Source organism: Toxorhynchites rutilus, chromosome 2 (assembly GCF_029784135.1).
Source record: "Toxorhynchites rutilus septentrionalis strain SRP chromosome 2, ASM2978413v1, whole genome shotgun sequence".
NCBI lineage: Eukaryota > Metazoa > Arthropoda > Insecta > Diptera > Culicidae > Toxorhynchites > Toxorhynchites rutilus.
Genome location: NC_073745.1, coordinates 73,415,233 through 73,422,042, shown reverse-complemented (window position 1 = coordinate 73,422,042; position 6,810 = coordinate 73,415,233).

Below are 6,810 nucleotides of genomic sequence, written 5' to 3'. Positions count from 1 at the left end.
CTTTATTTATGTCTCTTTTAATGATGATTTTCCTTTTCTTTATTCTGTTTTAGAGTACCGTTTTGTCTCGTATTCCGAACACTTAAGGTTTGATGGCCATTAACTAGTGTCTCATTACTCAAAATGGTACTCTTTCGCGAAATTAATTTGATTTTTTGGATACAATAAAGCCTTCTTTTCATTTGACTACAATAAAATTGATTTACAAATACATATACATGGTGAAAAACTAAAAATATGTTTAACCAATTACTGCCTAGGTGTAGGTTATGTTTACTTTGCGACTTTTGCGTGAAACTTGAACTTTGCAAACTTCAATACACAACAAAACAACAAAAATGACAGATAAAATTACACTGACACAAAAACGGGCATTTCTATTAAATTATTTTTATACATTAGTATTAAATTTCATACGCTGGGCACTAATGAGTTACTCACTTTTATTTCAAATTCCGAACATTATTTTTGTCAGTGACTCATATTCCGAACAATTTTGTCTCAAATTCCGAACAGCAAAAATTCATTTTTTTAAATCATAACTTTTAAACTACTGGACCGATTCATATGATAGATATATAAAATTAAAGTCAATTAGTTAGTCTTTTTTTTTGGAAAAATGTAATGCTTGCGAAAAAATTGTATTTTGCTTTTGTAATTATTGATTATATTTATTTCTTATGGTTTACATGGTTTCGGGACCAAGGACGCTCTATCGGTATCGATACTTGTCAATGATGTTAAAATGAAGTCTATAACCCAAAGAATGTAAGGGTTTTGAATATTAAATTATTTATAACATTAAAGTTCAGTAAATTCACATTTAAAAATGATGTGTTCGCAATTTGAATCATGCGTAGAAACTTGATTAATATTCCGAACACTTATTTTAATGATTTCTGCATAAAATGTCATTTTATTTCATCCACTCATTGTAGATTCTTACCATTTCTAGCACTACATGAAAACAACAAACAAAATAGTTGAAACAAACTACAAAAACTGAGAAATTAACTATGTTTTTTCTACAGAATTTGCAACATTTTATCATTAGTTATGACTGTCACTTTTTTACAAATGCTTAATATTATAAACTATAAGCTGTGTCGATACCTGTAAATGATGTTAAAATGAAGGCTATAACCCAAAGAATTTCAGGGTTTTGATTATTCAATTATTTATAGCATTAAAGTTTTGTAAATTTACATTTGAAAATGAAGCGTTCGGAATTTGAATCATGCGTAGAAACTTTATTCATATTCCGAACACTACCTCAATATTAATTTTAAAAATAATAATAATAAGATTTCTCCATAAAATATCATTTTTTTTCACCCATTTATTGAAGGTTCATACATTCTCTAGCGCTTAACATGAAAACAACAAGCAAAATAGTTGAAACAACCACAAAAACTGAAAAAAATGAACGATGCTTGTTTTTACGGAATTGCTAATACAAACAATTTATCATTGTTTGTGACTGTCACTTTTTTGCAAATGTCTAATACAGTCAACTCTCCCTAACTCGATGTTCTGTATCTCGATATGTTCCCTAACTCGATGGGTTTCGTGGCATCTTTGATTGATTTTACAAGCATTCTTCTCTCCATAACTCGATACCTCCCTAACTCGATGGTCCCTTGAATATCGAGTTAGGGAGAGTTGACTGTATTATAAATTATAGGCTGTATCGATACCTGCAAATGATGTCAAAATGAAGCCTATACCTTAAAGAATGTCTATGTTCTCATCATTCAATTATTTATAACATAAAAGTTTATTAAAATTACATTTTTAAAATGAAGTGCTCGGAATGTATTTTACATTTCACTCAGGGTACAAAAGTACCCGCCCGTTGCAAAGCCGATTTCCTCAGACTCCTTGGAGGTTCTGTGTTGGGAAAACTCATTCTGTTCTGTAGGAATGCATGCGAATACAAAAGTACCCGCACCATGCGTCTATTTTGCAACGCATATTTCTCCTGGCTCATTGGTTTTTTTTTTTATTCCATTTATTTATTTCAGGCTCATGAGCATTTTAGCTGTAACAGAGCCGAATTTTTAATCGTGTACATGTCACATGTTTATCATATCTATAATTAATTAGCACATTACACAGTTGCCATTTCAGCGTTAGAGTATTCCTTTCTATACCATTGCATATGGTACACATTTACACAGTAGCGCCATTTTAGGCCTAAGGTTTTGACGTAGGACTACGTCTTTCATTTCTATACCGGGTTGTAAAATTAAAGTTTCGAAACCGAAAGCGTTACGCCGGAGACCGAGATTTTGAACGTTAATAGCTCCTGAACAACTGAACGAAACGGTATGATAAACACTTCATTCGAAAGATAAAATGTCTACGCGTTATATACTTGTTACTTTTTGATCCAAAAACTTGTTTCAATAGCCTTAAAATTGTTCTCGAAACAGGCTATTGAAATCACCAATCGGTATATAAGCGAGCGCCACTCGGAAATCCACTCAGTTCTAATTGAACAGCGATTGGAGCATGTTGTCGCTGTTGTGGTGAAGCTTTTCGTTTATCATAAAAGCGCGGATGAACGCTGTCACCAAGAGCCTTTTTGTGCACCTTAGGCCAGAAGGGAATCCATCAGGAGGAGAGTGATGCCACAAACGGTTCCCCGGGAAGACATCGCTACACACACACATACACGCGCGGAATTCTTTCCGTTTGGATGCCATTCAGCATCGAGAAAGTTCCGGAAAGATCTTATCATTTCTGGAAAATAATCTTCCAGTTCCTCTGGGAATTTAAAAATATATTCATGTGAAAGAGTTTATTTTAATGTTTTCTAACCATATAACACAGCGATGAAATACATTTGATTTTGTAATTTTTCAACCAAGTGTAATTCGCAGGAAAGCTTCTGAAGATTATTCTTCCCCATCAGTAGGATATTTCCGTATCCAATATTGTATGCGTACGCAATCGATTATTGCTCAGTCGCCGGAAGTTTCGAGCTCAGAGAGTTCATTCCCCTCTAGTTTGCCTTCCAAATTGCCATCGTAAACCACACCTTCTCTCGATTCAATCACACACAAAAAGCATACTTAAGCGATATTCTGGCGATGAGACGCATTCATTTTTCGTGAGGACATCGGAAAGACAACATCGTTGCCTAACGTGCTGGAGGAGACACATACACGCGCAGAATTCTTTCCGTTTGGATGCCATTCAGCATCGAGAAAGTTCCGGAAAGATCTAATCATTGCTGGAAAATAATCTGCCAAATATTAACCACTGGTGGGCTTCCAGTATCGAGGAAAATGTGAAAATATCTAATCGTTGCTGGAAAATAATCTGCCAGTTCCCCTTGGAATTGAAAATTACATTCAAGCGAAAGAGTTTATTTTAATGTTTTCTATCCATAAAATATCCATATAATACATTTGGTTTTGTGATTTGTCAATCAAGTGCAGTTAGCAGGAAAGCTTCTGAAGATTATTCTTCAGAACAAGGTTTTTCGTATCCTATATTGGATGCATAAAACCTTGTGCCTCCAACGTTACGCTCTCGTTTTCGATGTCCCCCAAATATTCATTTATTCATTCATTCAGAATGGAATTTGATTCAACCCATAGTCCTACGTCACCCTTGCGGTTATACCATAGATATAACCCACTTCCTGTTTTTCCTTCTGTTCTTCCATTATCCAGTTAGACCGGACAGCGGAGACAATTTATTGATCATTGTTCAGTTATTTATAGAACAGCAGCCCGATGTGTCTTGCAGAGCAGAGCAGTTGTATGGATGAATCGATCTTATTTCGACCGTGGATCGATCTCCATCGCTGATGATTGTTGCGTGGACGTAGCTATTCTGTAACAACACAAAGATGGTAAATGAGGGCCCTGAGTTTTGAACTCACGATCGATCGCTTACTAAGCGAACGCGCAACCAATAGGCTACGGAGACCCCCTTCTCATTGGTTTTGAAATCTGTATTAGGGAAACACTCAGATTCCAACGATCGTACATCAATCGCTGCGCAATCATAACTGAGTGGATTTCCTTTTTTGACGTAGGACTACGTCTAACCGGAAGATATAGGGGGTGAAATGGAAATCTAGGCACTGAACAAGTAGGAAAAAATGCAAGATTTGGAACGCTTATAACTCGAGCATTTCTCAATAGATCGCAAAGGTTTTTTCATCAATTGATAGGAAATATATCTACGCATCTATCATAACGAATAACATTTCATTTTTCTTGAGATAAATAATTGAATAATTGTGAAATATCAAGCATTGTCAAAATGCACTATGTGCCCATTTTTGATTGGTCCATTTTGTGCTCCTCAAATCGAACCGACCAAAACGGGCAACCAGAGCAGCAGCGAAATATAATGAAGCACGATTGGAAAGGAAAAAAAAGACGGGTGGGTAATGTCGGGGACATAACCGGAGTGACGTAGGACTATACAAAGGGGACAGCTTTTGTTAAATATATATTTTAAATATATTGTTTTATTTTCTTCTCCTACGTGAATACCTACCTATCTACCTGAAAAATGGATTAGTTTACTGTTTACTCTTTATGAATATGTTGAGGGTTGAAAAGAACCTTTTGTGTTGTGTTTTTGTTATCACTCGATATTCCCATCTTATTCGGTTAAAACTTCCTGTTTAGCTATTACGTTTGCCACTCGCCACAGCTTTCACAGTTGGAAAATTTCCTCCTATCTAGCTTGTGACATATTGTTCAGTAAATTACATTTAATGCGACGTGCCGGAGAAGCACTTTGCCACTCACTGAAACTAATTGTTGCCTTGATGAGCGCCGAACCGAAGCTGCTCTGTTCTTGATGCGGGTTTTCTGATTGTCGTGAGCAGCTTTGCAAGCCAACTCGAGCACTCCGACGGCCGAAACTCTATAATCGCTGTTAGGTATACTGGTGCTCCGGCACCAATCCGTTCGGCCTAGTTACCCTTGCGGAGCAATCAGTGAATGCGACCAACAGAGAACTGGAGACCTGCACGGTTCGAGTGAGACTTTGCCTTTCCCTTAACTTGTCCTCCTTTGTTACGTCCACGATGCCGATGCCGTACAACCACACGGGTTTACGGTGTGAAAGAAAATGAGATATTTTTTTGGGGTCCGCGTGTTTTATACTCTAGCGGTACACACTCACAGGATAGAGACAAATCGGGCAACCAGCATTTGCCACTCGCCTCAGCTTTCACAGTTGGAAAATTTCTTCCCATCCAGCTTGTGACATATTTTACAGTAAATTACATTCAATGCAACGTACCGAAGCGCCACTCAGTGTCGCATTGGAGGCGATTTGAACCTGTAATTGAACATTTGCGATGACAGTGGTACAGTGTCGACTTTCAATGTACGGTCATAATTTGGATCTCTATGTTTACAAAAATGTCCAACTAAATAAGTCGCATTACATGTCCGTCCAATTAGCTAAATGTCGAACTAATTGTAAATTACTGTACTTTCAATCTGGAAACAATTTAAGAGTTGGTGAAAATTGAATAATCTTGAAAGTCCCCAACTATTAATAAGCTCAGAACTACTGCCAAATTCACATATTCATCAGATCCTGGCAAACAAATTATGAAAACATCAATTTGTGTTTTATAATTATTATGGATAATGTTTTAGAACGCATTGAACTTTATTTCCTAAACTCTTTTTTGGAAGGTTTAATGGCCCTGAAAAGCGCCTTGTTTTATGGAATGGTTCCAATTTAGAAAACTTAGTACTCGTGGTTTTGAAAAAAAAACCATTTCGAACGCCCTCGATGCCGCCTTGTTCTGGATTTGCCACCAAAGCAGTTTGTATAAAGAACAAACTTTTTTCTTCTGCTACCTGCTGCCGTTTTGCGATTGCGTTTGCCACTCGCCACTCGCTGCAACTGCCTGTTGTTGTCTTGATGTGTTCTGTTCTGAATGCGGTTTTTCTTATCGTCGCGAGCAGCTTTACCAGCCAACTCGATCACTTCGGCGGCCGAAACTATATAACGGCGGCTAGGTGGACTGGTGCACTGGTACTAACGCGCTCGGCCTAGCTACCCTTGCGGGGAACTCCATATCAACACGGTTCGAGCGGGATTTTGCCTTTCCCTTCACTTTTCCTCCTTTACCATGTCTGGAAATGGCTGCTTGGGTTGGTTCGTTGATGTGAGGTGATGCGAAACGATGTGGTGTACGGTTCGGATGAGAATGATCGTTACGGCAGCGGAGAGGGGATTTTTAAGCTGACTGGCTGGCTCGAGAATTACGCATGTGTGAGACTGCGACCAATGTTTCGTTCATTTTTGACGTAGGACTACGTCTTTCATTTCTATACCGGGGTGTAAAATCAAAGTTTCGAAAACGAAAGCGTTACGCCGGAGACCGAGATTTTGAGCGTTAATAGCTCCTAAACAACTGAACGAAATTGTATGATAGACACTTCATTCGAAAGATAAAATGTCTACGCGTTCTATAGTTGTTACTTTTTGATCCAAAAACTTGTTTCAATAGTCTTAAAATTGCTTTCAAAACAGGCTATTGAAATCACCAATCGGTATATAAGCGAGCGCCGCTCGGAAATCCACTTAGTTCTAATTGAACAGCGATTGGAGCATGTTGTCGCTGTTGTGGTGAAGCTCTTCGTTTATCATGAAAGCGCGGATGAACGGTGTCACCAAGAGCCTGTTCGTGCACCTTAGGCCAGAAGGGAATCCATCAGGAGGAGAGTGATGCCACAAACGATTCCCCGGGAAGATCTCGAAGCAGCCGCTACACACACACATACACGCGTGGAATTCTTTCCGTTTGGATGCCAT